This window comes from Hemitrygon akajei, chromosome 19, assembly GCF_048418815.1.
Source record: "Hemitrygon akajei chromosome 19, sHemAka1.3, whole genome shotgun sequence".
NCBI classification, from domain to species: domain Eukaryota; kingdom Metazoa; phylum Chordata; class Chondrichthyes; order Myliobatiformes; family Dasyatidae; genus Hemitrygon; species Hemitrygon akajei.
In genome coordinates, this window is record NC_133142.1 from 12,633,672 (window position 1) to 12,651,682 (window position 18,011).

Below are 18,011 nucleotides of genomic sequence, written 5' to 3' on the forward strand. Positions count from 1 at the left end.
TTAAACTTCATCTGCCATTCCTTTTCACACTTCACTTGCTTATCAATATCATTATGTAGCCAAAGACCACCTACCCTTCCCACTATCAACAAGATAGTGTTGAAAATCCCAATTTTTTTTGTGTCATCTGGAAATATTTTAATCACACTACTTCCATTTATATCCAGATAGCAGGTACATAAAAAACAAGTATCCCAGTTCTGATCCCTATAGTACAAACTAGTGCCAGGGTTCCAATTGTAAAAACAGTTTCTGACTTTAGCCATAAGCTGCATGATTGGTATCGGATCTCAATCATACTGGGTATGGAGGTTAATATCCATGTCTGAAGGCATGAGTGAATCATATGTTTCCTTTTCATGGCAGTCTGCACAAGCGCGTGGATGTCTAGGAGTTTCAACAGCGAAAAGGAATTAAAAGAAGACAATTTTTTCTTCAGTGGTTTGATCGTGGCACGACTGCTCAAGCCCATGGACGTCAGCGTGTTTGATCGGTGGAAAGGATTTAAAAGAAGACAGTTTTTTCCTCAGCAGTTAGATCAAGGCACAATTGCACAAGCGTGTGGACGTCAGCGTGTTTGACTAGTGGGAAGGATTTAAAAGAAGATAGCTTTATAGAGTGGGCGACGGAGTAGAGGGCTTTGGTTCAATAGGGCTTCAGTGATAATGGTTCGAGGCGAGGTAAGCTACTTGTGAAGAATTGGAAGTATGTCTGTGAGGCTGGTGTTCTGTACTAGGTGTCGGATGTGGGATGTCCGGGAGACTCTCAGCCTCCCGGACAGCCATATCTGCACCAGGTGCGTTGAGCTGCAGCTCGTTAGGGACTGGGTTAGGGAACTGGAGGTGCAGCTCGATGACCTTCGTCTGGTCAGGGTAAGTGAGGAGGTGACAGAGAGAAGCTATAGGCAAGTAGTCACACGGGGACTTCAGGAGACAGTTAAGTGGATAACAGTCAGGAGAGGGAAGGAAAGAGTCGGATGCTAGAGAGTACCCTGTCGCTGTCCCACTTAACGATAAGTACTCCTGTTTGAGTACTGTTGGGCGAGACAACCTACCAGGGGGAAGCAACAGTGGCTGTGCCTTGGGCACAGAGTCAGCCCTGTGGCTCAGAAAGGTAGGGGAAGGAAGAGGATGGCAGCTGTGATAGGGGACTTTATAGTTAGGGGGTCAGACAGGCGATTCTGTGGACACAGGAAAGAAAGATGGATGGTAGTTTGCCTCCCGGGTGCCGGGGTCCAGGATGTTTCTGATCGCGTCCATGATATCCTGAAGTGAGAAGGTGAACAGCCAGAGATTGTTGTACATATTGGTACCAACAACATAGGTAGGAAAAGGGTGGAGGTCCTGAAAATAGACTACAGGGAATTAGGAAGGAAATTGAGAAGCAGGACCTCAAAGGTAGTAATCTTGGGATTACTGTCTATCCCACGTAACAGTGAGTATAGAAATAGAGTGAGGTGGAGGATAAATGTGTGGCTGAGGGATTGGAACGGGGGTCAGGGATTCAGATTTCTGGATCATTGGGACCTCTTCTGGGGCAGGCATGACCTGTACAAAAAGGATGGATTGCAATTGAATCCCAAGGGGACCAATATCCTGGCAGGGAGATTTGCTAAGGCTATCAGGGAGAGTTTAAACTGGAATTGCTGGGAGGTGGGAACCGAACTGAAGAGATGTAGGAAGGGACGGTTGGCTCACAAATAGAGAAGGCTTGTAAACAGTGTGAGAGGGAGAATAGGCAGGTGATAGAGAAGGGATGTGCTCAGACTGATGGTTTGAGATGTGTCTATTTTAATGCAAGAAGCATCATGAGCAGATTGGATGAGCTTATTGCGTGAATCGGGTCTTGGAGATATGATTTTGTAGCCGTTACAGAGACTTGGATGGCTCAAGGGCAGGAATGGTTACTTTGAATGCCAGGCTTTAGATGTTTCAGAAAGGACAGGGAGGGAGCAAAAGAGGTGGGTGCATGGTGCTATTAATCAGAGATAGTGTCACAGCAGCAGAAAAGGAGTAAGTCATGGAGGGATTGTCTACTGCGTCTTTGTGGGTGGAAGTTAGGAACAGGAAAGGGTCAAAAACTCTATTGGGTGTTTTTTATAGACCTCCCAATAGTAACAGGGACATCGAGGAGCAGATAGGGAGACAGAATCTGAAACGGTGTAATAATAACAGGGTCATGGTGGTGGGAGATTTTAATTTCCCAGATATTGATTGGCATCTTCCAAGAGCAAGGGTTTAAATAGGATGGAGTTTGTTTGGTGTGTTCTGGAAGGTTTCTTGACACAATATGTAGATAAGCCTACAAGAGGAGAGGCTGTACTTGATCTGGTATTGGGAAATGAACCTGGTCAGGTGTCAGGTCTCTTAGTGTGAGAGCATTTTGGAGATAGTGATCATAGTTCTATCTCCTTTACCATAGCATTGGAGAGAGTTAGGAACAGACAAGTTAGGAAAGCGTTTAACTGGAGAAAGGGGAAATATAAAATATTCAGGCAGGAACTTGGAAGTATAAATTGGGAGCAGATGTTCTCAGGGAAATGTACTGCAGAAATGTGGCATATGTTCAGGGGATATTTGCATGGCGTTCTGCACAGGTACATTCCAATGAGACAGGGAAAGGATGGCGGGGTACTGGAACTGTGGTGTACAAAGGCTGTTGAAAATCTAGTCAAGAAAAAAAGAAGAGCTTACGAAAGGTTCAATAAAACTAGGTGATGATAGAGATCTAGAAGATTATAAGACTAGCAGGACGGAGCTTAATGAAATTAGAAGAGCCAGAAGGGGCTATGAGAAGGCCTTGGTGAGCAGGATTAAGGAAAACCCTAAGGCATTCTACAAGTAGGTGAAGAGCAAGAGGATAAGATGTGAAAGAATAGGAGCAATCAAGTGTGACAGTGGAAAAGTGTGTGTGGAACCGTAGGAGATAGCAGATAATGAATACTGGTTCAAAATTCACTATGGAAAAGAACCTTGGCAATTGCAGGGATGACTTGCAGTAGACTGAAAAGCTTGAGCATATAGACATTAAGAAAGAGGATGTGCTGGAGTTTTCAGAAAGCATCAAGTTGGATAAGTCACTGGGACCAGACGAGATATACCCCAGGCTACTGTGGGAGACAAGGGAAGAGATTACTGATCCTCTGGCAATGATCTTTGCATCATCAATGGGGGTGGGAGAGGTTCCAGAGGATTGGAGGGTTGCAGATGTTGTTCCCTTATTCAAGAAAGGGAGTAGATATAGCCCCGGAAATTATAGACCAGTGAGTCTTACTTGAGTGGTTGGTAAGTTGATGGAGAAGATCCTGAGAGGCAGGGCTTATGAACATTTGGAGAGGCATAATATGATTAGGTTTAGTCAGCATGGAGGATGAGAGGTGTATAAGATGATGAGAGGCATTGATTGTGTAGATAGTCAGAGGTTTTGTCCCGGGCTTAAATGGCTAACACAAGAGGGCACATTTTTAAGGTGCTTGGAAGTGGGTACCGTGGAGATGTCAGAGGCAAGTTTTTTATGCAGAGGGTGGTGAGTGCGTGGAATGGGCTGCTGACGACGGTGATGGAGGCAGATAAGATAGGGTCTTTTAAGAGACTCCTGGATAGGTACGTGGAGCTTAGAAAAATAGAGGACTATGGGTAACCCTAGGTAATTTCTAAAGTAAGTACATGTTCAGCACAGCCTCATGGGCTAAGGTCCTGTATTGTGCTGTAGGTTTTCTATGTTTCAGTCCTTAGGACTGGTGTAAGTTCTTGATCTGAAATGCCAGCCACCCTGTTGGAATCAGTTTTTTTTAAAATAAGTTTTATAAGTTAAGACTATGAGATATAGGAGCAGAATTAGGCTATTTGGCCCATCGGGTCTTCTCCACCATTTCATCATGGTTAATCCAATTCCCTCTCAGCCCCAGCCTCCTGCCTTCTCCCTATATCCCTCCTAATCCATCTAAGACTTTCTGTTGTCTCTACTTACTCAAAGCTGCCTGCCCCTCCACCTGTTTTCATATCATCTGTACACTTTGCAACAAAGCCCTCAATTCCATCATCCAAATCATTGACATATAGTGTAAAAAGAATCGGTTCCAACACAGACCCCTGTGGAACACCACTAATCACTAGCAGTCACCCCAGAAAAGGCTCCATTTATTCCCGCTGTTTGTCTCGTGCCACTCAGCCGCTGTTTTATCCATGCTAGAATACTTCCTCAAATACCATGGGCTCGTAGCTTGTTAAGCAGCCTCATGTGTGGCATCTTGTCAAAGGCCTTCTGGAAATCCAAGAACACAATATCAACTGATTCTCCTTTGTCTATCCTGCTTGTTATTTCTTCAAAGAATTCCAACTGATTTGTCAGGCAAGGTTTTCCCTTGAGGAAACCATGCTGACGACAGCCTATTTTATCATGTGCCTCCAAGTACCCTGAGATCTCACCTGAATAATTGACTCCAACATTTTTTCAACCACTGAGGTCAGACTAACTGGCCTATAGTTTCCTTTCTTCTGCCTCGCTCCCTTCTTGAAGAGTGGAGTGACACATTTGTAATTTGCCACTTTACTGCAGCCATTCCAGAATCTAGTGTTTCTTGAAAGATCATGATTAATGATTCTACAGTCTCTTCAACCACCACCTTCACAACTCTGGGGTATACACCTTCTGCACCTTTTAGTCCAGGTGACTTATCTAAGTTCACATCTTTTAGTTTCCCAAGAACCTTCTCTCTGGTAATGGTAACTTCACAGACTTCATGACCCCTGACACCTGGAACATCCATCATACTGCTGATGTCTTCCACAGTGAAGACTGATGCAAAATACTTGTTCAGTTTGTCCGCCATTTTCTTGTCCCCATTACTACTTCTCCAGCATCGTTTTCCAGTGGTCTGGTATCCACTCTCGCCTCTCTTTTACACTTTATATATCTGAAAAACTTTTGGTTTCCCCTTTAATATTATTGGCTAGCTTACTTTCATACTTACAGTCTTGAAGAAGCATCTTGACTGTTTACTCTTTTCCATACAGCATTTTGTGTTTGATTTCTGGCATCTACAGATTTTCTCTTGTTTGTGATTTTACTTTCGTATTCTATCTTTACCACCTCAATGACTTTAGTTGCCTTCTGTTGTTTTTTTTAAAAGTTTCCCAATACTCTAACTTCCCACTAATTTTTGCTCTCTTTCACTTTTATTTTGGCTTTGACTTCTCTTGTTAGCCACAGTCAACTTGCCTTGAGAATACGTCTTCCCCTTTGGGATGTTCATATTCTGTGCCTTCTGAATTGCTTCCAGAAATTCCAGCCATTGCTGCTATACCATCATCCCTGCCAAAGTTCTTTGCTGATCAATTCTGGCCAACTCCTCTCTCATGCCTCTGTAATTCCCTTTACTCCACTATAATATTGATATATATGCCTTGAGCTTCTCCTCAAATTTCAGGGTGAATGTGATCATATTATGTTCACTTTCCCCATGCTCTCTAATCAATTCTGGCTTATTACAGAATCCAGAATAGCTGTTCCCCTAATGGACCACATGCTGCTCTAAAAAGCCGTCTCATAGGCATTCTGGAAGTCCCCCCTCCCCCGTGAAATCCAGCACCAACCTGATTTTCCAAATCTACTTGCATTTTGAAATCCCCCATGACTATTGTAACATTGTCCTTTTAGCATGCATCCTTAGTACTATTTGGGGGTCTGTATACAAGTTCCCTCAGGGTCTTTTTACCCTTTCAGTTCCTTAGCCCTATCCACAATGATTCAACACCTTCTGACCTTATGTTACCTCTTTCTAATGATTTAATTTAATTTTCTACCAACAGAGCAATGTCACCCTCTCTGCCTTCCTGCATATCCTTCTTGAATGTTAAGCTCCCAGCTATAATCTTCTGTTAGCTATGATTCCACAATGCCTATAACATTGTACCTGCCAATCTGTAACTGTGCTGCAAGTTCATGTACCTTATTCTGTATACTGTGGGCATTCAAGTATAACTCCTTCAGTCCTGTATTCACCCATTTAGATTTTGTCCACCTTTTACTTGCAACTCATCCTGTCGAATGCAATTTTGTCTTATCAACAGCCGCTTCTCACTACACATTGCCTCTGTTGTAAGCCAGCTACCTCATCTTCAGCACTATCACTCTAATTCCCATCCCTCTGCCAAATCAGTTTAAACCCTCCCAAACAATTCAAGCCAACCTGACTGCAAGGATATTGGATCCCCTCTGGTTCAGCACTAACCGTCCCTTTTGTATAGGTCATACCTTCGCCAGAAGAGATCCCAATGATCCCTAAATGTGAAGCCCTGTACCCTGCACCAGTTCCAACAGATACCAGTTAAATTAATGCAAGACTAAAATTGTAGTTTTAATCATAGTTTTGTTCTTACTGACATAATTTGTGTCTCCTAACAATCTCATGTATTTTTCACAGTATGTAGAGGTTCGTCCCCACTTACTGGCAGAAGGTGGTATAGCAGTTACATATATCATCAATTTTTAAGTGGCGAAGTATTGGCAAATTACCCATATGCTACGATGGTGCGACCGTAGATTGGTTTATTTTTATCTAAGGAATTTCTGTTATCTTGACTATAAAGGTGGTAGATTTTTCAAAGGCGTCATCTTTCTGTTAAATCTTTTGAATCTTTGCTTTGCTTCTCAGCTCTTCTCTTAGTTTCAAATGCTCTGTATCTTTGTTTAAACTTTAAAGTAAATTACTGTGATAATGAAAGTTTTTCGCTCATTTCTGAACTCCGAAAAGAACCTAGCGATTGAAAATAACTGAGATTTGGCACACCTTTTCCTCCACAGATAATGCTTGGCTCGCTGGATTCATCCAGCAGTTTATTTCTGTTTCAGATTTCAGCTTCTGAAGTTTATTGTGTCTGCCTACTTCTGCTTCACTGCGAATTCTCTTCAAGGCATGACTGCTCTGAAGAGGTTTTCCTCTCGTTGATTGGAACTGTATGAGTCCTCTTATTGTTCTCTTTCTGTTGTTTCTATTGCTCAACTGTGATGGTTTGAAGATGTTTTAAAGAAACCCTTGTGAATGGCCACAGTTAATATTCAGAAACCAACTGACCTGAAGCAAAGTGATCAATTGTGCAATCAAAAAATTTTGGTATCAAATTGTTTGGATTAACTTATGCTTTGAAATGTGAATAATTTTTGAGTGTTACTGAAACATGTACATTGAAATAGCAGATTGGTTTAAAAACCAATTGGTTCTAGTCCTGACGAAGGGTCTCGGCCGGAAACGTCGACAGCGCTTCTCCCTATAGATGCTGCCTGGCCTGCTGCGTTCCACCAGCATTTTGTGTGTGTTGCTTGGTTTTAAAAGTATTTTTTAGATGTTGAGAATGCTTGTACAGTATTCCAATTTTATAATTTCTTTGATTTGCAGAAACTTATTTTGAATTTTGTTTATTGAAATAATGGAACATTTGAGTTAAAAGTCAAATGGCTATTTGTTGAAAAAGAAGATTCTCACTGTTAATTTTTTTGAAAATTCCTATAGCTATATCATTCAGAGTAAAATCTCCCTTATTTATTTATAGAAAGGTTCATGACCAAGAGGGCTGATGATTAAATGAAAAGCACTGAAAATACTTCTAGGTTGTTGCTGGGCAACCTGCAGTATTCATATAAAAATTCAGAAAATAAATGTAACAATTATGGTCTGTAATACAGAGGTGGTAGCTATACTTAGCAGCAACAGCTTAAAGCAGTTTGTTTTCACATACAGACACGAGGTTGTGCTCTTCAATTAATGCCATAGGATTGTAATATTTTTCAAGTGTGTGATGTGCTACTCCAACAGTATGTGTCCTGATCAAAAATAAATATCATTTTATTTAGAGCCCTTTAATAAGATGCAAAAATGAACAATAGCATTAAACACACTGGCCTGGATTTTTACAGTAAGTGGCAACAGTTCTGAGTGAAAGCTCTGAAATTTATCATTTTAAGTGACAACTGGTTCAGTGCTTCATTCACGTTTCGTTCAATGTGCAGGATCCTAATTTACTCAGTAGGTTTTAGGTATGAATGATGCGGAACTTGTTAAGCATGTGTGAAAAATTTCTCAAGCAATAGGCCCTACGAAGGAGCAGCAACACTGGAACTCCAATTGGGAAATGAGGCTGTCAAATGACTGAAATGTCAGTGGGAGGGCACTTTGCACCCAATGACCATAATTACTTTTTAAATAGTTGTGGAAATGGATAGGACTGGTCCACATGTTAATCCTAAAATTGGGGCAAGTCTATATTTGATGGCATCAGAGAGAGACTTAGAAAGGTAGATTAGGAGAGACTGTTTGCAGGTAAAGAGACACCTGGCAAGTAGAAGGCTTTTAAAAGAGTGTTACGGAGACTTCAGGGCCAATATATTCCAGTCAAGGTGAAAGACAAAGCTGATAGGATTAAGGAATCCGTACTGATGAGGGATGTTGAGGCTTTGGTCAGGAAAGAGGAGAGGGAAACTGGGATCAAGTAAGTCCCTTGAGGATTACAAAGGTTGTACACTTAAGAAGGAAATCAGGAGGGCAAAAAGAGTGCATGAGATATCCTTAGCAGATAACTTGAAAGAAAATCTTCAGTGATTCCACAAATATATTAAAAGCAAAGGGATAACTACAGAGAGGACTTAAGGATCAGTGCAGTTGTCTATGGAGCCACAGGAGATGGGAGAGTTCCTAAATAAACACTTTTTAACTGTATTTCCCATGGCGAAGTTAATGAAAACTAGGAAATTCAAAAAACAACAGTGATCCCCTGAATCATACTGACATTAGAAAAGGGGAGGTACTGACAGTGTGGGGGAACATAAAGGGTGGTAAAATCCCAGGATTCTCAGAGAAGCAATGGAAGAAATTGCTGGGGCCCTAGAAAATTTTTTTACATCTTCCGTGGCCTCTTTTGAATTATTCTCACTCCAATTTGAAGCATGTAATTTTTTCTTTAAGCAGTACACTTTTAAATCAACATAAATTACAGATTTCACCATGAAGGACTCGGTGGACTTAACACTCAAGTAAGCAGGTATAGCATCTTTAAGCGGACAAAGGTTTGTTGACATGGCCAGAAGCAAGATGGGGTGGGGGGGGGGGGTACTACAAGCCAGGCTGAAAGGCAGAATGATGAGGCTCCTCTACCCAGCATCTTGTTAGCAAATGTGCAGTCGCTGAAGATCAAAATTGAGGACCTGAGGGCAAATTGCTTTATCGGAGGGAAATGAGAGATTGTTCATGTTTGAACATGACATGGCTTTACTTCTAAAATGCCAGATAAAGTGATCAGACCCCAAAGGCTTCTTGATTCATAGAATGGACCAAACTTCTGATTTGGAAAAGGCAAATGGTGGAGGTGTGTGTTTCATGATAAGCTCTTGGTGGTGCTCCAATGTGGCCGTTTATCAAACTCGTGTACCCCTGACTTTGAAAATCTAACGATCAAAAGCTGTCTGTTCTGTTCACAATAGGAGTTATCCTCCATAATCCTGATCACACTTTACATACCTCAGTGGCTAACTATTATCAAGCACTTGAGAAACTGCTTGATGCCATCTCCAAACAAGAAATGGTCTGTCCCAATGCATTTCAAATCATAGTCAGGGACTTCAGCCAGGCTTCATGAATAAAACCCTGCCCAATTATCCTCAGCATATAACCTGTTACACCAGAGGTCCCAACACACTAGACCACTATTATACAAAGTTGAGGAATGCTTACCATTCCATGGCAAGACCATTTTATGATAAATCTGATCACTTGGCTATCCTTCTCCTCCCTGCATACAGGCAGAGGCTGAAGTGTAAAGCTTCAGAGATTAGGACAACCAAGAGGTCACAGGAGGCAGAGGAGCGGCTATTGGATTGCTTTGAATTGCTAAACTGGGCTGTGCTCAAGGGCTCATCTGTGGATCTGAATGAATACACTATGGTGGTTGTGGACTTTATTAAAACAGTTGTAGATGAGCGTGTCCTCACAAAATCATTCAGAGTCTTCCCCAATCAGAAGCCCTGGATGAATCATGAGATCCACAATCTGCTGAGGGTCAGATCAAAAACATTCAAGTCTGGAGATCAAGAAGGTTTCAAGAGGTCCAGGTACATTCTCCCGAAAGCCATCTCGCAGGCAAAGAGGCAATTCCAACTAAACTTGAATAAACGAAGGATACTCAACAGTTGTAGCAGGTCTTGTATGCTTTCACCTCTTATAAAGTTAAATCAAGCGACATAGGCGACAAAGTGGCTTTATTTTCAGATGAGCTCAAGGCCTTCTATGGTCGCTTTGACTGGCAAAATATGGAGGAACCATCACAACCTCCCACAGCCCCTGATAACCCTCTGATTTCAGTCTCTGTGTTTGACGAGTGAGCAACCTTCAGAAGGGTTAACCCACAAAAGTATCTGGCCCATATGGGGTACCTGGCCAAGTATTGAAGACCTGTGCTGATCAACTGGCTGGAGTGTTCATTCAGATCTTTAACCTCTCGTTTCAGTGGTCTAAGGTACCCACCTGCTTCAAGCAGGCTTCAATTATACTGGTGCCAAGAAGAACTTAGTAACCTGCCTCATTGGCTATCATCCAGTAGCACTTACATCCACAGTAATGAAGTGTTTTGAGAGGTTGGTGATGAAATGCAGCAACTCCTACCTCAGAAGTGACTTGGATCTGCTCCAATTTGCTTACTGGAACAACAGGTCCACAGCAGATGCCATTCTCATCGGCTCTTCATTCAACCCTAGGAGATCAGCAAAGAAGCATAAATTAGGATGTTCTTTATTGACTACAGCTTGGCATTCAATAACATCATCCCCTCAAAACTAATCAATGAACTCCAAGACCTTGGCCTCAATACAGCCTTGTGCAGTTAGATCCTTGATTTCCTCGCAGGGAGGCCCCAGTCATTTCAGATTGGCAACATCTCTTCCACTATTTCCATCAGCGCAGGTGCACTACAAGGTTATGTGCTTAGCACCCTACTCTAGCACTTTCCTGCTATGATTGTGTGATTAAGCACAGCTCCAATGCCAAATTCAGGTTGCTGATGACACCACTATCATCGGCCGAATCAAATGTGATGATGAATCAGCATATAGGAGGAAGATTGAAAATTTGGTTGAATAGTGTCCTAACAACAATCTCTTACTCAATGTCAACAAGACCAAGAAGCTGATTATTGACTTCAGGAGGGGGAAACCAGAGGTCCATGAGCCAATCCTCATCTAAGAATTAGACGTGAAGAAGGTCAGCACCTTTAAATTCCTCTGTGTTATTATTTTGGAGGACCTGTCTGGGTTTGGCGTGCAAGTGGAATTATGAAGAAGTCACAGCAGTGTCTCTCTTTGCAGTTTGTGGAGAGTTGGCATGATATCTAAACCTTTGATAAACTTCTGTCGATATCTAGTGGAGAGTGTATTTTGGCTAACTACATCACAGCTTTGTATGGAAACACCACAGCTCTTGAATGGAAAATTCAGATTCAGATTCAGATTCAGTTTATTGTCATTTAGAAACCACAAATGCAATGCATTTAAAAAATGAGACAACGTTCCCCCAGAATGATATCACAAAAGCAGATGACAAAACAGCCTACACCAGAAAATCCACATAACATTTGGCAATCCCCAATCCAGAGTACGGAGAGGCTGCTGCATATTAATATCGCGCTACCGTCTAGGGTGTTCCCCGGAAAGGAGCTCCAAATCCACCAGACAAAAACAAGACCAAAAACTAAAGCTACAAGACCTGCACAAAACCACATAATTACAACATATAGTTACAACAGTGCAAACAATAGCATAATTGATTTAAAAAAACAGACTATGGGCACAGTAAAAATAGTCCAAGATGTTAAAGGACTGTAAGTTCAAAAGAAATCACCACAGTTTCCACAAGTCCCCAGGGTCCCAACAGACTCGCCATCCCACGCCGGCAGCAGAAGGGAGTACCCCCACTATGGATTTCCAAGGCGCCGCCCGACTCAGCCTCACAGACGCAGCACACAATGGAAGCTCCATTGAAACCAGCCTCGCAGATGCAGCACACACCGAAAGCGACCTGAGTCCGTCGAACCTCTGAACCGACGACCATCCCCTCTGGCACAGCTTCTCTGAGCACCATCTTCTGATGAGCGTATTAAGACGGCCCCGCCAACGGCCATCGGCAACGCAACCCTGAGGACTGGGGGCCTGTTCTTCCCAGCAGAGTCCCAGACCTCACAGCAGCAGCAACGAAGAAGGTCTTTGTGGAATTTCCTGATGTTTCTCCGTGCTTCCACGTCCGTTTTCAATCGATTATGATTGCGCAAGGCACCCCACTTCACAAATAACAGATAATCAGTTCCGGAGTGGCCACTGCAAGCTGCGTCACGCCACCATCTTGGAAGAAAATCCTTCAAAAGGTAGTGGATATAGCCCAGTCCATCATGAGTAAAGCCCTCCCTACCATTGAGCGTATCTACACGAAGTGTTATCGCAGGAAAGCAGCATCTATCAGCAGGGACCCCCACCAACCAGAACATGCTCTCTTCTGCCATCAGGAAGAAGGTACAAGAGCTTCAGGACTCACACCACCAGGTTCAGGGACAGTTATTTTTCCTCAGCCATCAGGTTCTTGAACCAAAGAGAGTAACTAGTGCCTTTTTAGAAGATGCCATCACTAGTATAGGCCCTCACTGGTACTGGAAACTAAGACTTCTATGACTAAGTCCCAGCATTGATGATGGTCTTATAAAGGAAGATATGGCCCATTGTTTGAGAGTATTGTACTTATTGAAAGAAGTTAAGGTTGTTCTTAATGCAGAGAAAGTTAAGAGATTTAATGTGTTTGAATCCATGTAGTGTACTAATAGAATAAAAAGTAATAGAATAAAACAGAAGAAGCAGAGGGGTTAAATACCAGTGTGCAGAATTTAGATTAGTGGTGAAAAAAACCAACAGGGAAATAAGTTAAGGGAAGAAAAAGTTAACTCGCATTGCTCTGATGTAGAATGCACTGCCTGAAGAGTGGTGGCAGTCAATTCAACAGTGATTGCTGAAAGGAAATTGAATATGTTTATAGAAAAAATTGTATCACTGTGAGGAAAGGCCAAGGTATGTACAACTCAATTGGATAGCAGCTCTTCCAAAGTGCCAGCACAGGGATAATGGGCAGTACTGTACACTTTCATAACAAGCATTAGACTCTTCATCAGAACAGTGAGAAAACAAATTTCAGGGAAGGATAGATTAATGGGGCAAAATCTCTGATAGCGTTGTAGGCTTGCTGTGGGGATAAACTATAGAGTTCAACTGCTTAATGGAGAATAAATCTATGAGATGACAAGTTAGGGAGGGGAAATACAAAGATTAACATGAAGAGGTAGGATGTGCAAATGGAGAAAAACTGTGCCAATATCACTAGTAGGTAACTTGCTACAGAAGTACAGGTTTCCCCCGCTATCCGAAGTTAGAGCCTTCCTATGAAACGGTCCGTAAGCCGGAATGACTTAAAGCAAAGAAGCAATTTCCATTCATTTATATGGGAAAAATTTGTGAGCGTTCCCAGACCCAAAAAATAACCTAGCAAATCATACCAAATAACACATAAAACCTAAAATAACACTACCATAGAGTAAAAGCAGGAATGATATGATAAATGCACAGTCTATATAAAGTAGAAATACTTTTCTGCAATTATTGCAGTACTGTCAAGCGTAGCGAAAATCTCACGCAAGCACTCTGGGTGGAAGTGCTCTCTGCGGAAGCACTCTCTCCAGTAACCTTTAAGCTATGAAGCTGCTGCCGCTTCAAAAACCGATCAAACCACCCATGACTACCTTTAAATTCCACTTTCGCAACAATGTCTTTAATTTATATGGGAAAAATGTTTGTGCATTCCCAGACTCGAAAAATAACCTACCAAATCATACCAAATAACACATAAAAATACACAGCCTTTATAAAGTAGAAATAATGTATGTATAATGTAGTTTCATTTACCGGAATTGGGAAGACAGCAAGCACACTGATGATGGTGTGTTAGGCTGAGTTGTCAGAGGTTGTGGTGCTTAGCAATTTTTTCCAATAAATTGCAGTTTTGTCACTGTTAAACACTTGCTTATACAAATAACCACCTCCTGTAATTATTTTCTTCTGTTCTGCTGGGAACTTTTCAACAGCTTCAGTATCAGCCGAAGCACTCTCTCCAGTAAACATTAAACTATGAAGCTGCCGAAAAGTTCCCAACAGACTAAAAGCGACCACTTTGTTATGAGCAGAGCCAATAGTAACATCGGCAGCTTTCAAGATTCTTTCTCTCTACGTGTAAATAGTGCGAATGGTGGACGCTGGCAAGTTCAACGCGCGGACAATGTCCTTACTTCATTGACCATGATCAAAACACTTAATTATGTCCAGTTTTATGCTAAGCGTAATGCCCTTACGAGCTCTCTTAGGCTTTTCTGATACCTTAGGACTCATCGTGCTAACGGATGCACAGAATAAATCAAGATAAAGCACAGATGCTCAGACACATGTTTAAACTATGGCGGCTTGATGCTGAATGCAGTTCCGGGGGAGGAGCACTGCATTTTTTCGTAAAAGTGAAAACACTCTTTGGTTAGCGAAAACAGGTAACTAATGTAGGTTTTTTGTAAAAGCGAGGTGTCGTAAAGTGAATGCCCAGAAAATGGGGGTCACCTGTAACCAGTTGTGGCACAGACAAATTGAGTTCACATGAAGTACAGTGTGATCAAATGGAAGCTGAAATATTCCTTAGGCTTACATTGGATACCATTATTAATGTTCATGAGTTATTTTTTATTTTTATTTCAGATTCCCAGAAACTGCAGTTTTATTAATGGGATTTGAACACAATAATCCATAAAAACTATAACTTTTATTGTCCCTTTGTGTTTTCTATTTAATTTCAAAGTTCACGGTAGATTTATTATCAAAGTACATTTATGTCATCATATACAACGCTGAGATTTGTTTTCACATTGTTTCCACGTTGCCCAATTCCCTGATTAATCAACTTTATAGACACACCATCTTCCAACTGAAGTGTCTGCACTCCTCTCTTTTGAATTTGTCTTATTTAATTCCAGAGTATGGCACAATGCTTTATAAGGTGATTTAAATTTGCCTGTCCTCTCTTGAAGTTTCACTATATTATTTTCCTTTCATGCAATAACTACGGTAGTTCCTAGGTCTTCAGTTTCTTAGTTAAGTATTCTTAGTTAGCAGTTTCACCTGTTTTTGTACTGAATCTTGTGCCTGCATCTTTGCTGTAGTAACCAAAATTGTGTATGCTCTTCTGAGAATGACTAAACTGTAAAAATTCACATGAGAATTGTTCTTAGCTTTACATGTGCTAGGATTTAGTTGGCTATTCGTACCAATGCACATTCTTCACTATTTTTGTGAGCTATCTCCCTCTGGAGACATTTAATTCGCATTCTTGGTGTTTATGCTTCCTTAGTCTCATTACATTTTCGTCATTCACTTAAGTGCTATTTGCCACTCATTAGCACAACTTCAGTCTATTCAAATACCATTCTTATTTAGTTTGTGTGTTACTGTTTTCCTGTCTTCCGTGATCTATCTCTGTGTCTGGTTCTAAGTCATTTCAGATAAATACTTTGTGGAGATTTGTGATATATATGATTATATGATATATATGTACAATGTCTGAAATACATCTTGTGGAAATGTTTGTCTGATGATGAACCTCAATAAAAAAAATATACAATGTCCTGTACTGAACCTGTAGATTACTGCTGGACATCCCTTCCTATTTCATTGCAGTTTCACTTGTATCCGTCCACTGATTCCTCTGCATTAATCAGTCTTCAGCTCTCACAGAGCTGATTTAGACTATTAGACATAGGAGCAGAATTGGGCCATTTGGCCCATTTTGTCTGCTGCATCATTTCATCATGGCTTATCCATTTTCCCCCTCAGCCCCAATCTCCTGCCTTCTCCCCGTATCCCTTCATGCCCTGACTGATCAAGAATCTATCAACCTCTACCTTAAAGATACATAAAGACTTGGCCTCCACAGCTGCCTGTGGCAATGATTCCCACAGATTTACCACTCTTTGGTTTAAGAAATATCTCCTCATCTCCATTCTAAAAAGATGCCCCTCTATTCTGAGGCTGTGTCCACTCCACATCCACTCTATCAAATACACAAACATCAACTGATTGCCCTGATATACATCATACCAATTGGTGACATCCAAGTGCACTACAGTCACAATTGCATTTGTAGCAAACCATTTATTTCCACAAAGAGCTCCAGTATATCTTGGCGCTATACTACTTTGTAAAACAACACATTTTGTGACATATATGTCAGTGATAATAAATCTGATTCTGATTATTGTTATTAGTCTGTAACTTATACCCCAATTGATTTTAAAAAAAGAAAAAAATCACCTGCAAATTATAGGTAGTTGAAGCAGGGGTAAGAAACACAAAATTGATGAGAAATAATGAAGATTTTCCAGTATGCTTATCTCTACTTGTATTAACATCACAGTCTGCACACACCTCCCTGTCTTTTAATTCCAAAGTGACATCAGTATAGAATCACCCACAAAATACTGGAGGAACTCAGCAAGTCGGGCAGTTTCTGTGGAAATGAATAAACAGTCGATATTTTGGGTCAAGACCCTTCTTCAGGACCGTGGAATTTTGTTGGGAAAGTAATGACAGATTCTTCATTAAGGTTATTAGTAAGTCTTTGATACCTGTCAGAAGTATGCATTGTAGGCATATTATAAAGTTAATCATGTATTTGACAACCTGTCATTTTTGGAGCTTAAAGTTCCAGCAGTTGTCCTCTTCTAATCGGATATGAATGAACATACCTCAAGAGAGCAATGGAAGCCCATGTTATTTTGTTAACTAATGGCTACAACTATAGTTGTTTAAGTGTTTGGTGATGTTGAGTATTCTTTTTAAGTACAGTGGATTCCAGTTAATTGGGGAAGCCATTTATTTGGGATAACTCTTAAAGAACAAAATCAAAATTGAGAAAATATCCAGAATTCCCTTCGTTTATTTGGGACAATATGCCACTTAATTGGGGTTGGAGACTGTTGTGCAACATTAGTGTCCGTCACATGGACGTATGTGGCCAGTGTAGACACTACAGAATGTTCAGAGTGATCAGTTTTTAGTGTTAGTTGCACGTGTTTGTGTTCAAAAAGCAGTGATTTTTTTTTGGTCACTGCTAACTGGTGAGAAATAGCAGTAAGATAATTTAGAATAGTTTTGTTCACTGTGATTTCAAGCATTCAGGCTTGGAGATGCCAGAAATAGCTGGGAGTGAAAATGAAACTGCTTCAATAAGTTAGGAATTACAATTGTATCTTCAGTCATCTTAATTGTTATAATGAAAACGAAGCTTTGGAGGATGCAATCATCTAAAGCATTGTATGAAGGCAGTTCATTATCTGCCATAGGTATTTGCCCTGATTTTGTTCATTCAACGTGAATCAAAAGAACATGGCAGATGAACTCGTCTGTCGATAACTATTAGAAACTAATACACAATTTTATAGTACTTTAGTATTGGTAGTGTTCTAATTTGTTTTAAATTTCATTTAAATACATAAATTGTTACTCAGTTAAATAGTAGTTTGTCTTTTTTATTCCTATTAACTATTTCCATGAAACTTCAGCTAATTGGGACAGCTGCTTAATTGGGCCAAACAATATGTACTGGTCCCGGTGGATTCCCATTATTTGAAACGCATTGTAGTGCTAAAATCAGTAATAGATGTTGAAGGATATTTTTCAGATTTTTCATCACAAACTAGATGCTTTTGGGTGTACAATGGTATGCAGTAGAGCAGAACGTTGTTTTGAGAGTGAAGGTGACACAAGATCGTGGAATCTATGAGAATAGATAGAGGTTTCATCTGCGTAGGATGGCCAAGGAGCTGAGTTCATTATCAAGTAAGAGCCACTGAGAGAAATATGCACTTCAGCAAGGGCTCTGAAGTTTGCACCTGCTGCTC

The 18,011-nt window shown here is 41.0% G+C and overlaps 1 protein-coding gene across 2 annotated transcripts in view; it reads left to right on the forward strand.

Annotated features, from left to right (window-relative positions):
• The window catches only part of LOC140741743 (uncharacterized), a 141,304-nt gene that overhangs the window by 21,567 nt on the left and 101,726 nt on the right, over positions 1-18,011 (forward strand). The gene's annotated exons all lie outside the window — the stretch shown is intronic.